Below are 24264 nucleotides of genomic sequence, written 5' to 3' on the forward strand. Positions count from 1 at the left end.
CAGCAAACCATACTTTAAAATTTCCTGATGTGCGTTGCTTCTCTATATAGCATAAGATACTCTGATTTCAACAAATGATATTTTAAACCAAATTTTACCCAGATCCTCTGGTTTTGATCATACACCATCACACATCATCCCGGGTCTTCATTTCATGCTCGTAAAGGTCCAAATTAGGTACTTTAACGTCTATGACCTGAAATATTATAAACACGTATGAAGTATCGAAGTTCCTACAATAAACGATTAAAACTAAGAAATAAATGAACTAAACTATATACAAATTAAACAACCATCACATCCCCATACTTACATTTTGCTTGCCCTCATGCAAACTCTAAAGCAAACATCAACCTCCATCATAGGTATGTAAATTATCACCATTAATACTAGTAAGGTTTAAGGTCATACCCAGTTTCCCAGACTGACACTTTCTAGATTGACATCCCACAAATAAGGTTAAGTGCTATAATAAAACAATAGAGCCGCCCAGACGAGTGTACTTTGTGTCCGGTTAAGGCACACATGCTCATACCCCTCATAATATAACATCTCTCCTCTCAGTTTAATATCTGGACTAGTAAAAGATGTGCTAGTATCGCTCTGCTCTCAGTACCCAATACGAACAACTGTCAATCCATATAACTGCTTTGACACAAATGCAAATCAAGAGGACTTAAAACGGGTTGTAACGGGGCTAGGTGTAAGGGTATGGAAGGGAATTTTTCAAGTAGCTCAAACGATCTGACCCGGCTTATTACATCACAACTAAATAAACAATACTAACATAAACACTGATTTCATCTTTTTTTTATTACAAACAAACTACTAATTACATAACTGAATATAAACAGACATCTTTTTGGATTTTTGCTATTTTTGTTACTAAGCATAATAAATGTGATGCTTAATACTAGAATAAATACAAATACAAAAACAAATACAAATACAAAGAAACCTATTAAGCCGGATCGTCTCGTAATATAACATCAGGGTTAATCGAATGAAAGAGTAGGTCCAAGAAATGTTTTCTAAGGACCCAACCCCCCGCCCCTCACAATATCCATGCTCATATATATAACGTTTGAGGCCCAACCCCCAGTACCCACACTCTCACTCATCCAGACGAGGCTTAACCTAATTGCCTCTATCACTTTTGCATTTATGCCAATTACGATCCCGATCCATGAGACAATCAAATCACTCTCGATGAAAGCACTCAAATGACATGTGTGTACTATGCATTATATGTGTATTATATATATGTGGTCAAACTCACACACGTACCGGAGGAATTAGGCTGCCGATATAAACATGTGTACATGTTCCCATGACTCGTTATCCCCGCCTAAACGACCCCATTTTCAACTTCTCGTTATAAAAACATTTGTGAGTAAGACAATCGAGAAGCTGAAAAACCAACCATGACCAGAAAACTATAACTTGGCATTAGTGGCAATAAATAACAGTTAACAACTTTGGCTTCCGAACACTCTTCGAGGTACTATTGGGCTAAAATTTTCAAATTTCCCCCATCCCCACACTTTAGGTATACATTGTCCTCAATGTTAATATATTTAAACAATTAACGAACATTTGAGGAACGGGGTTGAAATTGAGTTTTTGACTGTTAAGCAATTTAAAACTTGGGGCTCAAATGTGATGGTTCTACTAGCAATTATACAATTACACTTTTAACATTCAAACTAATAAAAACAAAATAGATTATGAAACTGAAATCACCTGATATCAAAGAGACTGGAAAGGACCAGTCAGCTCGTGAACTCTCGTAAACACTCGTACACTCTCGTTTCAACCAAGTACCAAAACTGACAACCGAACCTGCAAAATCTCGAGACGTGTAGAAGCAAGCTTCTCACAAGTGTAAGACTTAGGTTTTTTACGAGTTAAGAAAATGATATTCTGTTAATTTTTATAAAAAAAATTACCGAGCCGAATTAAGTCATTTCATAATTAATTTTGTTAAAAAAGTTAAAAACGTTAAAAAACCTAACTCACTTTCGTAGGAATCACGATTGCATTTAGCGTATGCAACAAGCCCTTTAAACCCCGATAGCCCGGGTGGACGAGTGAGGTCCCGTGAGGGTTTATAGTGAACTACACCACAAAGTTCCAAATACAACAAAATATACACGTACCTGGATTAACCACAGCAAAATGAACATGAAAGCACTTTGGATCGCTTATCTGAAACCTCATTTTCTGACAAATATTTTATCGACACCTCAAAATCCAAACTTTTCTCGTGAGGTATCCCCACACTTAGCTTTTGCTATGATGGTACGCTTAAAATACAAATAGTAATATAAAAACTAAAACAAAATGCAAACTAAATCATAACATTAAAATCCAAACCCTAAATCACCAAACCTTTTCTCCATATCATCACAGGGTTTGAATTTTTACGACATTTGGGGATTTAGGATTTGGATTTTGATGTTATGATTTGGGGATTTAGGGTTTCCAAGATATTAGCGTTTAAAAGAAAAAAAAACAAAGAAAATAATGAAGTTACCAAATGATCTTTGACTTAACGAAAAAAATAGACTGAGTTAGAAAAAAAATACTAAAAATGCAAGTTTTTTGAAACTGAGGTGGTCATTTGCACAAAATAAAGAATATGTACTAAAGTTGCGTAGTTAGCCAAACCACAAGTACTAAAATGACATTTAACTCAATACATTTTTCATCATCGGGAAAGTCGCCATCAAAATCCACCACCGTCCGCCTACTTTCTCCTTCCCCTAAAAATCAAACCCAACCTCCACCTTCCCACTTTTTCCAGCTAAAAAAAAGAGTAATTCGAAGAGAAGCTCGTGCGAGGGAGGTCGGGGTTGTGTTCGAAGGATCCCACGTGCTGACGAGGCTTCCACATCAGACACCGCATTGGTGTGGGGTGTGTATATCGACCGACCTTATATGTAAAAAAATTCTTGACTATATCTCCCTGATTTATAAAATTGAGTGCTTTTCGGTATTTAAATTTTATGCTTATTTTTATCTCATGTCCTATCAATCTCAACACTATAAACTCCACTTGACCACTTTCAAAAATCAAATGTTTTATCCCTCATTTCTATTTCCTTCTACTCTATTCATAACAAAAGGCACACCTCACTTTCAAACACAACACACCCACAAACAAACTAAATCTCGTCTAATCACTTCACAAGTTCCCATAACGAAACCTTTCATCATTTATATAAGCAGCCTTTCAAACGGGTCCGTCGAAGTTAGATGAAGTTGTTGATCTCCGATGAGGAGATTTGGTGGTTAAGGTAAGATCTGGCTTAATTATCCGGCACCGGCAACGGCGGATACGGATTCTGATTCGGATTTTGATTAACGAACGGATCCGGTGAAGTCAGATGAAGTTGTTGATATACGATGAGTAGATCTGGTGTTTGAGGTAAGATCCATTCCATATCTGGCTTCATTATCCGGCATATGCCACTTTTTATGCATCTAACGAACGGATCTGGTGATCTTGGTTACATCAGGTGGAGATAGACAACTGCCGGCGACCGAAGGCGATGATCTTCGCTGACGATGGACTATGGTATGAACGCACGCTTATTTAACGATCTAATTATTTACTTGATTTTTTTAATAACCATGACACGTGTGTCGGTGTGGTGCAAACCGAGCTCTAACAACTCAACACTAGGGGTGTTTTTCGAGTTTTAAAATTTTAAATGTAGACCTAAAACCCAACACAAATCTCTTACGGGTTTTTCGAGTTTGGATAATTCTGGTTCGGGTTTTTTTCGGATTGGGTTAATCGGGATTCGAGTAAACTAGAAAACAAAAGAAATTTAAAAACTAAAATACTAAAATTAAAACATATTCTTCTATGTTTGTAACGTAAATTAGGGATGAGATCGGTACCGTATCGGTACCGACCGAAAATCGCAAATTCTTGGTACAGGTATTGAAATATTCGGTTCGGTACAACTATTGAAGGTAAATATTCGGGAAATATCGATACTCAAAACTTTGGACGGTACCAAATCCCGCATAACTTGATAAATCAATTCAAGAGAAAAGTAAAATCACGTGACCACATAATTCTTGTGAAAGAAGTGAGTACATGCTTAGTTCCCCAAAACAAATGCAGCATACTCATCAAATAATAAATACTAGTAAAACACTTTTTATTTTACAAATAGAGGGGCCATTAAAATATGTATAAATACTTTACCTTTTCATAAATATGATTTGGGTTTTTTGTTAGATTGATGTCTGGGTCTCTCTTCTCAACTATTTGTTTGCAAGTGGAAAATCAAAAGAATTTATACCCAGTCGAAGAATACGAGCTCAAAGCTTTGTAAGTGATTTGTTTTTTCTCTTTTAAATTTTGTTACTTTGCAACCTAGGGTTTTTGTGTTTACCACCTTTATATTAAAATGCTTAAAGTGTTAGTAATTTGATTGATTTAGTTTCTAGTTGATTTGTTGCTTTCTTTATTGTGACCAACTGATTTTTGTTATGGCATTTCTATCATTTTCTTTATCTCTAAATTCAAAATTACACTAAAAACATTACATTTTAACTCTCCTTTTCAATTAAATAATAATTTTTTATACCTTTATTATTATCATTTCTTTTTTCTTAATTCACAACCACTTTTAGAATATATTAAAAAAGTATATGACATGAACAATAATTTTTCAAATATATAGAAAAAGTCACCGCGTTACTCTTTTCTTCACTCACAACATCTTAAAGCACTCCCTACATTATAAACACTTCACTCACATATTTGATGGACTGGATATGAAGTCTCTTGGGCTGTCTTTATATTAATGTCAAATCGAAACAGAAAATAAATGTTAAAAAGTATTTCATGTGCTCATGAGGAGAGAATGGTTATCGGTTTAAGCTCCTTAATACACAAGCTAAATATGCAACTAGAAAGATAATTGTAAGTGGAAGAATCTAGGTATTTGAAATGTTACCATGTTAAATCGTTACACCTTTTAGACTTAATTTAATGCGGCCTAGTTGAAGTACTAAGAGTATGCGTAGTGGGCTACAAAACCAGGCGATAAAGGGCGACAAAAGGATGGAACCCCCCACCCCAGGGCGACAAGGGGAGGGGTGACTAGTTTTTGTCGCTTGATTTCTTGTTTCAATTATTATTATTTTAATTTTTTGTGTGTAACATATATAGACGTGCACACACACACACACCTAAAACAAATATCACCTTTTACTGACTGAGTGTCACATGTCACAAAACGCCTCATTTTGTAGCCTTACACTACACATTGCATAACAAGTTTTGTCTTGATAGTAATTATTATGACCCCGTTAAAAGAAATCGAGTTTTCATCTTTATATATTTTCTACTTTGTTTATAGTAAACTAGGTTAGTGACTCGTGTTCTACACATGTGGAAATATAAAAGTTTTCAATTAAAACATATAATTTCAAACGACAACATGATTTATCAGTTTTAAATAAATATGATACATAATGATGTTGGTTCAGAGTTTTAACAACAGCAGCAGCTATAATATGAAACATATACATTTTGACCCGTTTCAATTTATACTATTTTTAAAAATAGATCCACCATACTAAAACATTAACAAAATCTCAGTATCTAATCAAATTAAAAAAAATTCAATACAATAATCAAAAGAACCCAAAACATTACATACATATCAAGCCCATCCACAAATCATCCTTCTCTTTCTAGCACAATCTCTCTAAATATGAAAATTATTTTAACTAAAAAATGATCAATTTTTATTATTAAATGTAGATCCTACCTTCTTTTTTGTTGGTATGATCAATTAATAAATAACCTACTTCCTTGCTATAAGAACAAACTTTCTTTTTTAGTGCTTCTAACGAAGATTTTATTCTAGTTGCACTTTTAGGACGACCTTTTGTATGAATTTGTGGATCATGAATATAAATTTGAGGCATCATGTTTACTTGTGAACTTCTTGTGACACACTCAGGTTGTTTTGACTTTGTTCGAGTACCTTACTCTTCTCAAAACTTCAACAATATGTTACTTAGTTTTGTTATCTTAGATAGAGAGTCTCTTGCTTGCTCGATTGCTTTTCTAAAATATTATTGAACACACCATAAAGTTAATGCATTGACCTCATTCCCACTATGTGTGTCTTCAATCCCAATAATGCAATCAACCAATTTATATCTAGTATCAAGTGTCAACCTAGGTAAAATATAATGATCAGGGATGGTTTGGACATTCTTTTTCTTCAATACGTATAAGATATGCTTGCATAACACCGCATATGTTTCAAACTTTGAACAAGAACAAGTAACATCTATCTTATCTGAGAGACGAAGCTTAACATTTCTCCAATATATTTTATCAATATTCAATTGTCCAACCTTATAGTTGATTTCTTCTAAACTCTTGCTTATTGTCTCATGTGTTAAATTGAAGGTAGCTAGGGTCCATCTTTATGAATACTTTAAAGAGCTATTTAGTGTAATGTGAACCTGCTTTTGCTTCTATCCGATTAACAGGAATAAAAGTTTGGCTTGGAATTCATACACCTGAAGTCTTCATCTTCTTCGGCGGCCCTTCAAGCTTTATCATATTGCACTACAAACTTATTCGACATGCTATTTGAATTTTCATATCCATAAAAAAAAAGAATGCTTGTCGCTTCTTCAACATGATGTCATACCGACAAAAAAACAAACTTTCAAGAACGCTTTAGCCCAACATTTGCGTTAGTTACACATCTCCGTTATCCAATTGTCACTGTTAAAATTGTATTTACCACATAAATATTTCCAACGAGTTTCAAAATCTTCAATCGTACTACATTTTTTCCATTGATTGTGTAACTCTTCAAGGTCACTATATTGAACTTTAAGTGGCTGAAGATGTTCAGTCTCCTGTTTCTTAATATGCCATGAACAATAGCGATGTCGAGATTTTGGAAAAATCGTTTTGATCGCATCGAAAATAGCTCTATCTTGGTCAATATTTATTGTCAATGGATGCTTAACAAACATGCACCTTAAGAAATTTTGAAATAATCATTCAAAAGTATCTTGTTTCTCATTTTCCAATAGTGCACCACCAAAAAGTATCTTGTACATGGAGCTTATGGGGTTGTATATCGTCTTCATAATGCGAAGAGAACCACACTCACACTCCAACCCCCCCCCCCCCCACACACACACACCACTTTTATTCTCGCCACCACCTCGTTTTGTAATTCGGATCTTCATTTTGGTAAACCAACTTTTACTTGATCGGATTCGATTTGGACTTATTGGTTTCATTTAAGAACCAAGTTACAAACCCTAGGCGGCGGCGGTTGGCGGTGGCAGTAAAAAGTACGATAGTGATGTTCCGTTTACGAACCTTAGCCTGTTGTACTTGATTCTTATTATTATTGGTGGTGGCAGCGGCGGCGGTGAACAATTTGGTTAATTATGAATTTTATGTTTTCTTCGCCAATTACTGTTTTATTGCATTTAAATATCAGTATTGGTGTGTTCTACATGATCAATTTTGTACTTATAATGTAATGCTGTATATTTAGGTGAATCTTACTATAAGTTAAGAAAAGTGTTTGGTATTCACTTGGACTAAATAAAACGAAAAGTGTTTGGTATTCACTTGGACTAAATAAAACTTAATGTAAACTGCTAATGTCTTTGCTAATGTCTTTTTTTATCTTTATATGCTTTATTGTTAGTCACAGTTTTGTTGTTTACTATGAACATAAACTATTTTTATCTTTATATGCTTTATTAATCTTGTTCTTTGTTTAATTTTTAAGTATATATTTTCTTTTCTATGATTCAAATGATGTGCACTCATGGTTCATAAATTCACCCCTCACAAATTATACTCGATAGGATGTGAATACTCTAATACTTAATAGTAGATTGTATGAAACCTTTCAATTCAGTTATTAGGTAAGGTTACAAATAATTATTATTAAAAACAAAAAACTATCAAACACCAAGACTAAGGTGCTGTTTGTTTTTTAAGAGGTAAAATGTTTGCAGTTTGCGGGCTACATCTGCAAACATCTATAGTAGAAGATGTGGACCAAACCTCTGCAGTCTACAAGAAAAAGACTGTTTTTTAACGTTTGCAGACTGTTAAATCAGTTTCTATAAATTGATTTCTAAAAAAATATAAACAATTACAACAATAATATTATTAACATTAATGGAACTCATCCCATATTCCAATCCCAACACCTCAACCTCACCACCGTGGCAAGACATGTTCCGATCAGCCTCCACTCGCAAACCCAACCCGGACCCATCTCCTCCACCCAAATCCAAACCCAATCCAACCCAAACCCAACCACCATCCACCCTGTCCTCGGACCACCCTGAACTCCGCTCGGCACTCTACATCGCCATGGCTCACGCCGGCTTTGCTTTCGCTTTTTTCGTCCTTTTCACTGTCTCCAAATTACCTTCCTCCGACCCATCCTCACCATACCGCCGCCACCACCACCACCAGTAACTGCCATGTCATCCAAAACTCATCATCCGACAACCTTAAAACCCGTGAAATCAACGACCCAAATCAAGAAAGGATAGGAGAGGCGGCGGCGGCGACAGGTAGGTGGAAGAGGCAGTTGGATGGGGTAGGTGGTGGAGGCGGCAGCGACAGGTAGGGGAGGTGGCTGAGGCAACAGGTAGTTGGAGGTGGCTGGGTTTGATAGAGGAAAGGAGAGGAGATAAGATTAGGGTGTGAGAAGAGGCAAGAAGTGGTTGAACCATGTCTGCACCAGAAAGTGGGCGCGCAGACGTTTTTTAATGAAACATCTTCAGAAAAACAAACAGTCTACAAAGGGCAATGTCTGCGCGTGGTCTGCGCGCCGCAGACAGAAGAGGACAGGAAGAGCTTTTCAGAAAAAACAAACACCACCTAAGTGTTGATCATTTGTGTATGAAAATAAAACAAAATCGAACATGTCCCGAAAAACTAGTTGACCCGTTTAACCTGAACCGGATAAAATTATAAAACCCAAACCCAAAGGTATTTTAATTTGTTTGGTAATCGAATGAGTTTTATTTTGGTAATTCAGGTTAGCTCGATGTAGTTCAAAAATCAAATTCCAATTTTATTAGTTAGTTGCAGTTTTGTTTTATTTTTATATACAAGTGATCAACTTTTAGTGTTAATTTTTTTTAACATTGTTACTCCCTCCGTCCCTCTACTAGTGTCATGGTTTGAAAAACACAAAATTTAATAAAAGTTTAATGATTGCACTTTTTTCTTAACCGATTACTATAATGCCCTTAACATAAATAAAAAGACAAAAATTTAAGAAAGTTTGAATAATTGTATTTTTAAGGGTAAATTTGAAAATTAATTAATAAAGTTTGAAAGTGGATATTTGTAATAGGACAAACTAAAAAGGAAATGTGGACACTTTTAAAAGAACGGAGGGAGTATTTTTTAACGGGTTTTTATTCCGTACGTTTTTTATCATGCTCCGATCTGGTTTATATCCACGGGTCGGAACCGAGTCTTTTCCCAAAATTTAACTACCAAGCAAAGAAGATGAAAACTCATGAGAAAATTAAATCTTGTTTTCAACCTTTCTAGGTCTTTCTTTGTTTTCTAAAAAAACCAAAAGAAGATCGAAAGCTATAACTCATTTGGCAACTTCTAAAATCCCCAAAATTTAATTTAATTGTAAAGCAAAGAAGTGAATGAAACATAATTAATTACAAAGAAGAAAATATAGAAATTACTTGAACTTGTGGTAGCAAATAAACAATGAGTATCGAGAGATTCAATTATATAAATAACACGAGAACAATTCGATCCTATAACTATCTTCAACTTTCAAAACAACCCCTTCCCTTTTTTATTCTTTCACTTGAAGGCTCTTCAACTTTTCATCAGCTACAAGAATAACCTTCAATATATTAAATGATCCTAATTAGAAACCTATTTTGAATTATATAATCGGGTGGATTTTTAGTATAAACGGTAAACTTTTTTTTTCATGTTTGTTAATTTTCAATGTTCAAATGTCTACCACTCGATTATATAATTCAAATAAGTTTGTTATTAAGACCATTTAATATATTGAGGGCTATTTTTGTAGCTGATGAAAAAGTTGAAGGGCCTTCAAGTGAAAGAATAAAAGAGGGAAGGGATTTTTTGAAAGATGTGGATATTTGAATGATCGAATTGTAATTTCCATGTTATTTATATAAATGAGTCTCTCGTTACTCATTGCTAATTTGCTACCACACGTTCGTTCAAGTAAATTTATATCTTTTCTTCATTGTTATTAATTATGTTTCATTCACGTCTTTGCTTTGCAATTAAATTTTGGGGATTTTGGAAGTTGCCAGATAAATGATAGCTTTTGATCTTCTTTTGGATTTTTCAGAAAACAAAGAAAGAGTTAGAAAGATTGAAGAGGAGAATTAATTTTCAAGTAAGTTTTCATCTTCTTTGCTTTGTAGTTAAATTTTGGTAAAAAACTTTGTTCCTACCCGTAGATATAAACCAGATCAGAGCCTGATAGAAATCGTACGGGATAAAAAACCCGGTAAAAAAATAACAATGTTAAAAAAATTTTAACAAACACTAAGAGTTGATCTTTTGTATATAAAACTAAAACTACCTAGAAAAATTGGAATTTGATTTTTGAACTACATCGATATAACTCGAATTACCAAAAAAAAACTCATCCAATTACCAAACAAATTAAAATACCTCGGGATTGGGTTTTATTGTTTCATCGGGTTCAGTTTAAACGGGTCAGTTAGTTTTTTTGGGATGGGTTCGGTTTTAAAAAGTTCAGTTTTGTTTTATTTTAGAGTCTTAGTGTTTTATATTTTTTTCTTTTTAATAATATTTATTTATAACCTTACCTAATAATTGAATTGAAAGGTTTCATACTCTGATACTTTAAGTATTAGAGCATTCACATCCTATTGAGTATAATTTATGAGGGATGCTTTTATAAGAACGGAGTGTTGTGAGTATAGGTCAGAGATAATAAAGCATTCTTTTTTCCGCATATTTGAATATCTACTGTTCTGCCACTATATTTTTTTAATAATTTTTTAAAGTGCTTGTGAGTGAAGGAGAAAGAAAAGGTAATTGTAAAGATACAGCAAGTATTATTTAATTGAAAGTTAAAAAGTAATGATTTTTAGTGTAATTTTGAATTTTTAATTAGGAAAAGGTAATATCTACGGTTCCGCCACATAGATGTGTGAAGTAACAAAGCATCCAATGAGTAATGCGTAATATGTGCATCAACAAGTTTCATTACGTAAAACCCAAACACATAACCCATTAAACCCTAGAGCAATTGAATCTGCAATACATATAAAATAACACCACAAATACGCACGCAATGATTTTGAACCAAACTTCTATCACCCTTTTTTATCGTTCTCTGTTTGTTGACAACGAGTGATCCCAACTGACTTACCAATGTAGTTACTCTTGTTCTCTGTTTGTCGACAACGAGTGATCCCAATTGACTTACCAATGTAGTTATGAACCATAAGTGCACATCATTTCAATCATAGAAAAGAATATATATATATATATATATATATATATATATATATATATATAAATACATATAAAGTAATAATAACCCAAAGCCAAAAATTATCCTTAAAAATAGAAAATTAAACCAACATATATACTTAAAAATAGCTTATGTTCATAGTAAACAACAAAACTAAGACTAAAAATAAAGCATATAAAGAAAATACCAAGATAAAATAAGATATTAGCATCTTACATGAAGTTTTATTTAGTCCAAGTGAATACTAGACACTTTTTTAACTTACAGTAACATTCACCTAAATATACAGCATTATATTAGAAGTACAAACTTGAACATGTAGAGCACACAAATACTAATATTTGAATGCAATAAAACAGTAATTGGCAAAGAAAACATAAAATTCATAATAAACCAAATTGTTCCCCACCGCTGCTGCCACTACCAATAATAATAAGAATCAAGAAGTACAACCTAAGGTTCGTAAACGGAACATCACTATCGTACTTTTTACTGCCACCGTCGCCTAGGGTTCGTAACTTGGTTCAATGTCGGAGACTACATACTGCGTAAACAACGAGATTCCGAACCAATTGCATATCGGCTCGATGACACTCCCAAGAACATGGAAGGGAGCTCAATTACACAGTCTGCATGTAGATCAATTCCAAACTTGTAAAAGAAAAGGCCCAGAGCCACTTCTAATGGAAATGATTCTCCTTATCACATTGACGCTGATGGTCTTACATTTATACTTAATGAACTTTCCACACTGATATGCCGGTCTTCACCGCATACATAAGTGGGAAAGCAAGTCGTTGCGTGTGGATGGCGGCAAAACCCGCATAAACACAAAACGACAAATTTCTAAAGAAAATATAAGGAAAGCCTTCACGCAGGTCAGTCATAGGTAAAGTTTGATCATCCTACTAAATGAAAGTGCCGGTCCTAACCGTACAAATCATGATAGAGGACACCGAACTAACCTATTGACAACCACGCGTCGAACGGTTAATTTATTCAAAACACTGATATGCCGGGTTTTCACCGCATAAATAAGTGTGAAGAAATCGTTGCGTGTGGAAGGCGGCAAAACCCGCATAAACACAAAAAACGGCAAACCTTCACGCAGGTCAGTCATAGGTGAAGTTCGGTCATCCCACTAAATGAAAGTGCCGGGCCTAACCGCACAAAACATGATAGAGGAAACTGAACTTTAACCTATTGACAACCGCGCGTTGAACGGTTAACTTATTCAGAACACTTAGAAAATCTCTTCAAGGAAAAAATGAGAAAAACCTCCACGCAGGTCAGATATAGGTAAAGTTTAGCCATCCTACTAAGTGCAAGTGACGGTCTTACCCGCACAATCACGAAAGAGGAAGCAAAACTTTAACCTATTATCTGCCACGTTGATAGGTTAACTTATCCAAAGTACTTAAGAAATTGCTAAGTTAAACTAAAATATGCACAAGCGAATCATATATTGTTTATGCGGCAAAACAAGTGCCAAATTAAACTATAATATGCATGAGCAAGTCGTATAACGTTTATAAAGCAAGAGTGACGGTCCTACCCGCACAAAAGATTTATATTCCATAAAAATTCAACTGTTAAAAGAATGGCCGGGTATCTACCCGCCTACAAGAATATAAATCTATACAAAGATATAAACATATCCTAACAGTGGGAAGGATCTAACGGTTCAAGCTTCAGGACCACTCCCTCCAAACCCACTTGTACCCGCACCATCACTTGGCTGTGTCAGTTCAAGGAAGGTCTTGAGAATGGTTAGCCCATCATCAGCAGCAGCAACTTCGTCCACCTTCTCCACCACCGGGTGCGGGAAGGCGGCATACTGGTTCACTGCTTGGTCATATACAGCTTCAGTATCCACATCATACAAAGGGAAGTTGGAAGGCGGGATGCCCTTCTCAACGAACCCTAGACCAAGCAGGAAGCCAGCCTTTTCCCCATCCTCATGAGAAGCGTTGAGGGCTGCGCTCATGGCATCGTCATATGATGTGTCCGTGAAGACCCGATGCACAACCTACAAAACAAAAATACAAGTATCAAAACCTTTTCTAAGTACAAAGAAAAGCGTAAAGATATTATGAAGCTATGCATACCTGCGACAACGCTTCTCGTAGAAGCCATTCCTTGGTAACCAGAGCCTCCTTGAGGGCAGCTTGAGCTTCATTACGGGCGCGTTCGGCTTCGTTCTTTGTAAGGTTTGCAAGCAACACATCTTTGGCTGCAGCCTCTTCGACGCCCCTTAGCTTACGCTCAGTGTGGTCAAGCACCCCCCTCTGGTCCAAGATCTCTTGGAGCTTCTTAGCATCTTCCATGGCCAAGGCATCATGAGCATGCTGGAGCCTCTCTAATTTGGCTTTGAGCTCCTCATTCTCAGTGCGTAGAGGCTCAGCAACAGCTTCAGCCTTGGTGGCCCTCTCAGTTGCGTTCCGTGCAGTTTCCTTAGCCAACCGAAGCTGTTCATTAACAGTTTGGGTAGCCTTGGAACGGGCCTCGAGACGGGCCTGAACTTCAACCTCGAGGGCCTTGAAGGCCTTCTCCTTCTCCGCAGCAACGGCGGAGAGTCTCCTGTTCTCCTCCCGGATAGCCTGCGCCTGAGCTACTTCTTGGATACGAGCCGCCTTTAACTTGTCGTTTTCACGACAAAGCAGCTCGACGCGCGGCTGCATCCGGGCAAGGAGAATTCGAAGCTCGTTTGTCAGCCTACCTTCTTGGTAGCTCGACATAGCTTCTCCCAGTGCACCACTGGGGGCGGCGTGGCGCGCCCACTCGACGCAATCCACAGCCGTCCGAAGGGTGGTTCCCCGGCGGTTGTTCCACCGCGGAACAAACACCTCATTCGAATCCGACACTGCAAAAACAAAAGGCAGTTAGAAAAAGATGATAAAAAACAAAAATATATATAAAAAGGCCAAAATAACCCTACGCACCTGTAGGGTCGACAGTAGGCCGGTAGCCGCCAAACCCATCACCCGAACCTAACGGATATCCATCCAAGAGGTCAGGCAGATGGGAAGGAGGCAAAGATTGGCTAGAAGCCCCGAACATACCTGCTGAACCGGCCGGGGACGAGGTAGTCGCCGGCGCCGGAGGCACAGTCGAAGCTACTGCGGTAGAGACCATCGGAGGTGAACTCACAACCGTGGCCGCCGCTGCGGAAGAACCCGCAGAAAATATCACCGCCGGCTCAGTGAAGGATTCCGTGAAGATCGCACTGACAGCCGGCGGGGATGATGTTACAGTTGGAATAGTTGCCTCAACGGGATGAGCAACTGAACCAACACTCGAAACAGGCGCAGCCGCCTGGGTCATCGCCTCGGGTAAGTTGACCAAACCTACCGTCGTGGGTCCAGAGGTACTCCTCCCCGCACCACTTTGAAATGCAGTTGCATCCACGCCTGCGTGAAGACAAGATAGTTAAATATAATTGCGGAAAGATATGAAGTTAAAGTTAAAGTTTACACTTACGAGTCCTCTTGAGCTTGAAGGTGCGAATAGGTTGCCCGGAGGTGACAGCTGTCTCAACCTCCGGAACAGTGGTCTCATCACCACCAGGGTTCCCCGCCACCTCTTCACTCTCGGTCTCCGACTCTGACCGATTCCCCTGATCGGCAGTGGAGGCAACCTTCGCCCCTGATCGGAGAGAAGGAGAGGGACGGGACGGCGGAAAGAAAGAGAGAGAAAGAGGCGGGAAGGAAATTATATATTATTATTAAAAGTAAAATATAAGTATAAATAAATATTAAATCATAAAAGAAAGAGATCAGATAAGGGAAACGGGTACCTGGGTCGGGTCGGATCAGGGCAGATGTTACAGTCTCCCCTACTTTAAGAAATTTCGTCCCGAAATTTATCTCGAAGTAGGTTGCGCAGAGAACAGGTGCGGGTACTTGATCTTCATTTGATCTTCCCTTTCCCATGTAAACTCGGCTCCGCGCTTGGACTCCCAACGAACTTTAACAATAAGGATACGACTGCGCTTGGTTTGCTTAACCTCGCGATCCATAATCTCAACAGGCTTCTCAACGAAATGCATAGTTTCATCAACTTGAACTTCATCAAGTGGAATGTGAAGGTTCTCGTCAGCTAAACACTTCTTGAGATTGGATATATGGAACGTTGGATGCACATTACTGAGCGCGGGCGGCAGGTCAAGTCTGTAGGCAACTTTTCCCACACGCGCGAGAATCTTGAATGGACCAACATAACGAGGAGCAAGCTTACCTTTCTTCCCAAAGCGGACAACACCCTTCCAAGGCGACACTTTGAGGAGAACAAGATCACCAACTTGAAATTCGAGAGGCTTCCGCCTACGATCTGCGTAACTCTTCTGTCGGCTTCGGGCAGTCAGCAGATGATCACGGATCTTGGCGATTTTATCGGTTGTCTCTTGAACCAGTTCGGGTCCTATGATTTGAGTTTCACCCACTTCGCTCCAACAAATCGGGGAGCGGCACTTACGACCGTAAAGTGCTTCAAATGGGGCCATACCAATACTGGAATGATAGCTGTTATTATAAGAGAACTCGATCAAAGGCAGGTGTGAATCCCAATTACCTCCAAAATCAAGAACACAAGATCGGAGCATATCCTCAAGAGTTTGAATAGTTCGCTCAGACTAACCGTCAGTCTGAGGATGATATGCCGTACTCATGTCCAAGCGAGTTCCTAGCGCAGATTGGAGAGATTTCCAAAAGCGAGATATAAAACGGCCTTCGCGATCGGATATGATGCTCAAAGGAGTACCATGGCGGCAGACAATTTCCTTGACATAAAGCTGCGCGAGTTGCTCAACACGGTAGTTTTCACGAATGGGCAGAAAGTGAGCAGACTTAGTCAAACGATCCACTATTACCCAAATGCTATCATGTTTGCTTGCTGTCAAAGGTAACTTGGTAATAAAGTCCATCGCTACACATTCCCATTTCCACGTAGGAATTTCAGGTTGTTCGAGCAAACCAGATGGGCGTTGGTGTTCAGCTTTTACTTTAGAACAAGTCAGACATTTAGCTACGAACACAGCAATATCCTTTTTCATACCGGGCCACCAATAAGTAATGCGCAAATCCTTGTACATCTTATCAGCGCCAGGATGAATAGAATATCGAGATTTGTGCGCTTCACTCAGGATATCAGCGCGAAGATTCTCATCAAAGGGAATCCAGATGCGATTAAGATAACAGAGAATTCCACTCAGATTAGGGACAAAATGTGCTTCCGCGCCACACGCTAACTCGGCGCGAAGATTACCATTACTGATGGATGCGCGCTGCGCGTCACTAATACGCGATTCAAGGTTGTTTTGAATCGGCGCGAAGTGAAGCTGGGTGCGCGGCAAGATACAGTTAAGTTGGCAGGGTTTTCGGCTGAGCGCATCGGCTACCACATTAGCCTTACCAGGATGATACCAGATCTCACAATCGTAATCGCTGATGAGTTCGTTCCATCGGCGTTGCCTCATGTTGAGTTCCTTTTGATCAAAGATATGCTGAAGGCTTTTATGGTCAGTGTAGAGGATACACTTAGTACCATAAAGGTAGTGTCTCCAGATCTTCAAGGCAAAAACAACTGCACCAAGTTCGAGGTCGTGAGTTGTATAATTCTTTTCATGAACCTTGAGTTGCCTTGATGCGTAAGCGATAACCTTGCCTCGTTGCATAAGAACACAACCGAGACCTTGGTTGGATGCATCGCAATACACGACAAAATCATCATTACCCTCAGGTAGCGCAAGAACAGGAGCTTCACACAACAAACGCTTGAGCGATTGAAAGGCTTCTTCTTGCTTCGAGCCCCAAATATACGGTTTACCTTTGTGCGTTAGAGCTGTTAAAGGCAAAGCGATCTTCGAAAAGTTCGAAATGAATCGCCGGTAGTAACCAGCTAAGCCCAGAAAGGAACGGATCTCAGAAGGAGAGGATGGCGTAATCCAGTTCTTGATTGCTTCAATTTTGGATGGGTCGACATGAATACCCATCTTGTTCACAACGTGGCCAAGAAACTATACTTCATCCGACCAGAATTCACACTTGGAAAGCTTAGCATAGAGCTGCTCGGTTCGAAGCTTTTGCAACACTAATCGGAGATGTTGCTCATGCTCGGCCTTGGTCTTAGAATACACCAGAACATCATCGATAAACACGATCACGAATTTATCCAAGAAAGGCCTACACACCCGATTCATTAGATCCATGAAAACGGCGGGTGCGTTGGTTAAACCGAAGGACATGACCAAGAATTCAAAATGGCCATAACGAGTTCGAAAAGCAGTCTTCGGAATATCTTCATCGCGGATACGCAACTGATGATAACCAGAACGGAGATCAATCTTCGAGAAACAAGAGGCACCTTGGAGTTGATCGAAGAGGTCGTCGATACGCGGTAAGGGATACCGGTTCTTAATGGTGAGTTTGTTCAACTCGCGGTAATCAATACACATGCGAAACGATCCATCTTTCTTTTTAACGAACAACACCGGAGCACCCAGGGCGAAGAGCTAGGGCGGATGAATCCTTTAGCTGTCAACTCTTGAAGTTGGCTTGCCAATTCTTGCATCTCAGCGGGCACAAGACGGTAAGGAGATTTAGCTACGGGGGAAGCACCAGGGACAAGATCAATACGGAACTCGACTTCACGAGCGGGAGGGATACCAGGAAGATCATCGGGAAAAACTTCAGGGAAGTCACGCACAACAGGGATATCGCGAAGCTTCTTCTCTTCAGCAGGTTTAACCACATGGGCTAGAAATGCAATACACTTCTTCCGCATGAGCCTTCGGGCTTCGGCGTAAGACATAAGCTTAAGACCGCGGGAGGGTTTCTCGCCGTAGATATGAAGATCACCATTTTCTCGAGGTATGCGAATCATCTTCTTGGCGCAAATAACTTCGGCGCGATTATTCGAGAGCCAGTCCATACCAATGATAACATCAAAGCTCCCAAGAGGCATGGGGATGAGGTCGATCAGAAAATCGTTTTCGTTAAGGTTAAGTGTGCAATCCTTGATCACAGAGTTAATTAAAACAGTTTCGCCATTAGCCAATTCAACTGAAAAATCTTCTTTTAAGTTATCGCGCGGTCGCGCAAGCTTCTGCTCGAAGGCGCGAGAGATAAAACTTCGATCGGCGCCAGTATCAAAAAGTACAGAAGCATAAAATCCGTTAAGCAAAAATGTACCATTAACTACGTCATTATTCGCTTGCGCTTGGTGCGCGGTTATATTAAAAGCTCGTCCACGCGTTACTTGGTTCGAAATCTGGTTCACCGGATTCGCTTGTGTGATTTGCACTTGTAGCCTTGGGCAAGCGTTCCGGAAATGACTGGGATCACCGCAGTTAAGGCACGATCTGGGTCGTGGGTTTTGGTAGATTGATTGTGGGTTCTGCGGGTAGACTGGTGGTGTTGGCGCAATTGGATTGGCGGGAAGGACTCTACAGTTTTCAGCAGTGTGACCAGTACGGCCACATTGGTTACAAAGTCGACACGGGGTTTGGGTTGGGTGGTGAAATCTACAGGTTGGGCAAAAGGGATGGTTTCCTGTGTAAGGTTTCTTAGTTGGCGGGGCAGGGAGTGCTGGATTGGTTAAGGCATAGTTGTGGGCTACAGGAGGTGTTGGGTAAGCTGACAGAGGGTTAGGCGCGTAAACTGGAGGTTGATAAATGGGTTGCTGGACAATGGGCGGGTTGGTAAGCGCATAGGCTTTGCGCCTGCGCTTGAGGTTGTTACGGTTTGAGGGTTCTGGCTTGGTTTCTGTTGGTTCAGGGGCAGTCTTGGTGGGTTTGGTCTTCTCAGTTCCCCGCAGGAACAGGGTTCCTGCTCTGACATGGTTGTCGCTGAGCACGGCGGCCAACTCGATGGTGTCAGAGAGGGTAACTGGGTTTCTGGCCCATACAGAATCTTGAATTTCCATGGGGAGACCCCCAAGGAATTTCTCTATGGCTCGGCGTGAAGGGGTAACAAGGTGAGGGACCAGTAAGCTTAGCTCGTGGAAGCGCGTCGCGTACTCGCGTGCTTCACCGCTGTATTGCTTCAAGTTCCAGAATTCTTCCTCCAGGCGCTTAACTTCGTTGGGAGGGCAGAATTCTCGCGTCAGAATTTCCTTAAATTCCTCCCAGAGCATGCTGGAAGCAGCTTCTGCGCCACGCGCATGAGCTACTCCATTCCACCATGTAAGCGCTCTAGATTCCAGGACACTGGAAGCATATAGGGTTCGTCTGTCTGAGGGGCATTGGGTGTGGAGGAAAGTGTTTTCTATTTTCTCAAGCCACTGGAGCATCACGGTGGCTCATTCAAGACCTGTGAACTTTGGAGGGTTACCCGCGTTAAAGGACTTAATGTTGTAACCAGAGGTGTTGGTATTGTTTTGGCTCAAAGCTTGGGCTATTGCGGCGGCCATTTCCTGGGAACGTTGCTGTCTACGCATGCGCGAGGCTTCTCTTCTCTGAAATCGGCGAGATAGCGGAGGCATTCTATAAAAGTTTTAATTTTAGTTAATATCTTGATTTTAGCGCAAAGTTTTAATCTTATAAAGCTTGGTTTCGCAGAGTTAGATACTATCAAAAGTTAAAGTAAAATAAATGACCCTAAATGCAGACTTAATAAAGGTAACAAATTCGAATCAAGAATCGACAATTCATGTATCACCATGACTTTCCGAAATCCCAATTTAAAATATACGAGCAAACAAGTATTGGAGATTGACGATTCATGTATCACCATGACTTTTCAATCTTCAATATAAAATATACAAGGAAATGAGTATTGGAGGTTGACAATTCATGTATCACCATGACTTTTCAAGTCTCCAACCTCAGAACATAATCGTAAATGGAAATTGAAAATCAACTATTCATGTATCACCATGACTTTTCGGATTTTCAAACCCAACAAACGAATATGTAAGAAAAATCAATAAAAATCGAAATTCAACAAAAATCGAAATATCGCGAAATAAAACATAAAATCATATACTGCGCAAGCGCGAGCATATTCATAAATAACGAGTAATTAACAATAAGCGCGCAAACATGAGATTTCTCTCATGCGCGAGAAGGGACTCTTAGGTATTCTAGGCCGTTACGTCTAACCACCTATCCTAAAGTCAACGAGCTCTGATACCAATCTGTAACACCCCGACCAAAGGCGGATTATACATCGGGGCGCCACATATTGTTTCATTACTCGTGACACTATTGAGTGTCAATATTTAATAAATACATTCATTCGCGCACGCGCAAGGTAAACATCATAAATCAATATATTATAAATCATAATATTCGAACAGTAAAAACTTGTCTTGATACATTTTAATCTAGGTCCAAAATAAAGAAACTTCCTATGTGTCCACAAGCTCCAAAACAGCTACTGCAAACCTGAACATGTGTTAAAATAAACGTCAAACACTTGCGTGTTGGTGAGAAATCAAGTTTAATACAATACATAGATAACAATAAATCTGCGCGCAACATGTGTATGTCTGGTTTTCAACAAGGGTGTAATCTGATCGGGACCAACTCTAAGATTCATAAGACTGCCAGTGCTCACAATTGAGCTCACAAACAAGACAAACTGTGCATGTGCAAACAAAAGAGAAAATCATAAACGATAGTTCTCCCGTGTTCATCTAATGGTACCATGAAAACTGCGGAATAGACCGACAAGACGGTTAATGATCCACACATACAAATAAACAGCCAAGTCTACGTCCTCAACACATGGGATACTGCGCGACTAAAGTTCATAAACAGTTTAAGACTCTAAGTTTGTATGAACACATGAACATCCCAAAACATTAAAAGCAAAAAGGGATAGGTACGAGATTACTCACTTGATAAACGATGCGGTGTAAGATAAAGCAAGAACCAACTTTAAACAAGCACAAGTTAACCTATAAATAAGATTATTGTTTTAATGATTTGTTTTAAGTCTTGATTATAAGTTAGCATAATTAATAAGTAAATTATATATAATATATATATTACCGGAAAAGCAGGGCAGAACAGGGAGGAAGACGGAGGCAGAGAGGAAGACGGCAGAGAGAGCAAGGAGCAAGAGAACAGGAGAGATTAAGTGTTTTGTGTGTGTAGTGTTAAAACATTATTATTATATATAGGAAAACCCTAGGAGACATAATCCCTAGAAAAGGGGAAAAGATCTTTAACAGGATCAAGCAAAAGATATCAAAAAGCATAAGAATCCAAAAGCAAAAGATATGGAAAGATATGGCAGCTGCAGAGGCAAGATAAAGCTGACAGGGAACAGTAAAAAGCATGGGCGGTTCAGATAAAGGTACAGGTCAAGCATGGCAAAAGCAGATCTCAAAAGATTATGTCAGTCACTTTTTCTGTCAACCAATGGGGTTGGTGCGCATGCTGCGCCGAAAGTAACCTTTCAGACATAAAGCAGATTAGGTCAACAGTACAAAAGATAAGACAACACAAAAGCAAACGGCTAGATTAAACAGAAGAAAACTCAAAGGGTTTAGCGCGAGAAGGCTGACACAAAAGGTCAAGAGAGCGCGAGCGTGAAGGCAGACAGAACTAACCTTAACGCGTCGCGGAAAGAAATACATTTCTAAGCGCGCCGCGGGAAGAATCACATTTCTTAGCGCGCCGCGGTAGGAACTAAAATTCCTAGCGCGCTGCGGGAAGAACTATAATTCTTCGCGCGTCGAGGGATGAACTACGATTCTTAGCGCGCTGCGAGAAGAACTACAAATCCTTAGCGCGTCGCGGGAAGAACTACCGTCCTTCGCGCGCTGCGAGAAGAATTACAATTCTTAGCGCGCTGCGAGAAGAGTTCGTCTCGCGTATCGCTGAAACAGGTGGTCTTCACGCAGGATTCCTTGTAAGGGGTCTGGCGCGTGGAGCTGCGCAGACAACCTTAGGCGGGAAGGAACAAAGGACAAGCAAAGAGAAGAAAAAGAGGGAAACAAGGCTTAAGGGCGGGACGGCGACAAGAGGGAAAAGAAGGCGGAAAGAGAGAAGGAGAGGGACGGGACGGCGGAAAGAAAGAGAGAGAAAGAGGCGGGAAGGAAATTATATATTATTATTAAAAGTAAAATATAAGTATAAATAAATATTAAATCATAAAAGAAAGAGATCGGATAAGGGAAACGGGTACCTGGGTCGGGTCGGATCAGGGCAGATGTTACATTATCCGTAATCTGCCCGGGGTCAATGAGTGTTTCTTCAATCACCTGTCACTTTTTCCATTTTACAAAGTTGTGTATTCAATCTATTCCTCTTTTCCCATACCTACCTGCTCACAACACAACCCACGATTATATTAACCTTTACCTTCCACTTTCTCCTCTTATCTCCATTCTCTCTCAATAATACCAACATTCACAAAAACCACTTCTCTCTATAAGTTACCCAGAAACACTAGCCTCACTACCCAAACTATCTCTTCCCGTTCCACACATACAACTTTCTACTTATCTTAGCATCATCACACACGTCACAAGAAATCAGACTTTCTTTACTCCATGACAAACTAATTTGATTCTATATAATCAAAATCCTTTTAAACGTAATTAGTTAAACTTGACTATCGAATCAATAGTTTTGCAAATATAATCAGTGTAACGAACACCCAAACACCCCAAGGAGCGAAAGTTAAACCCTAACTAAATTATTATAACAACTGAATAACAAAATAATGAAAATCAATTCACGTATTTGTGGTTGAGGATAGGAATTCGTGGAGAAGTAGAATTAAAGTTAAGGATTTTTATAGAGAATTGAATACCTTAGGGCTTAGACTTAACTTATTTAGTCCACATACCATAATGGTATTTCCCTTGCATATATTATTATTATTATTATTATTATTATTATTATTATTAGTTTTTATATAGCTGTTAAACTGTGATCTTATTATTAATATTATATAATAATATTAATATTAATATTATTATAATTAGTAGTAGTTTTTATATAACTGTTAAAATTTGATTTCCTTTATTTTGCTTTATTTTCCTTTATTTTGCTTCATACGCATGTTCTTAGAGCCGAGGGTCTCTCTGGAAGCCACCTCTTTATTCCTTTGGATAGAGGTACGGTGTGCCTACATCCCACCCTCCCCAGACCCTACTTATAGCTTTGCTGTCGGTGGGATTTTACTGGGCATGATTGATTGATTGATTGAATTCACGTATTTGTGGGTTCCGATGCGGAAGTGATTGCCGAAGATGAATATGAGACCAACAAAGAAGAGAGGTGGGGATTGCTTGTCAAAGAATCACATGAAGCATCATAGAAATTACCTCCGCTGATAGAAGAAGATTAAACACGAGACCATCAATTGCTTGATACAGATGAGCGGAAATTCCGTTTTGTATCCTCAATAAAAATCAACTATAACATTCGTCTAAATAATCGCCTTAGATAGCTGCTATTCGTGTTGGAAGATGATCGAATGCAGAGATTAAAGGCCTTTGACCTTAGATCAGATGAGAGGATCTTGTGCTGATTGAAGAAATCAAACCGAGAACAATACTTCTTAACCCTAATAGGGTTTTCAGATGGAACTACAGGAATGATAATTAAACAGCAAGCAAGAGTGATTGGAACAGAAAAAGCAAGAGTGATTGGAACAAAAAGGAGGCAGGGATATAGAGTTGCGATAGGTTGTGTTAGGGTTTCACGATTAAAGGAAGACGAGATGAGGCAAAAGATTATGATATA

This window comes from Bidens hawaiensis, unplaced genomic scaffold (genome assembly GCF_021521415.1).
Source record: "Bidens hawaiensis isolate Kalapana, Puna unplaced genomic scaffold, B.hawaiensis_p1.1 tig00049884_1, whole genome shotgun sequence".
Taxonomy (NCBI): domain Eukaryota; kingdom Viridiplantae; phylum Streptophyta; class Magnoliopsida; order Asterales; family Asteraceae; genus Bidens; species Bidens hawaiensis.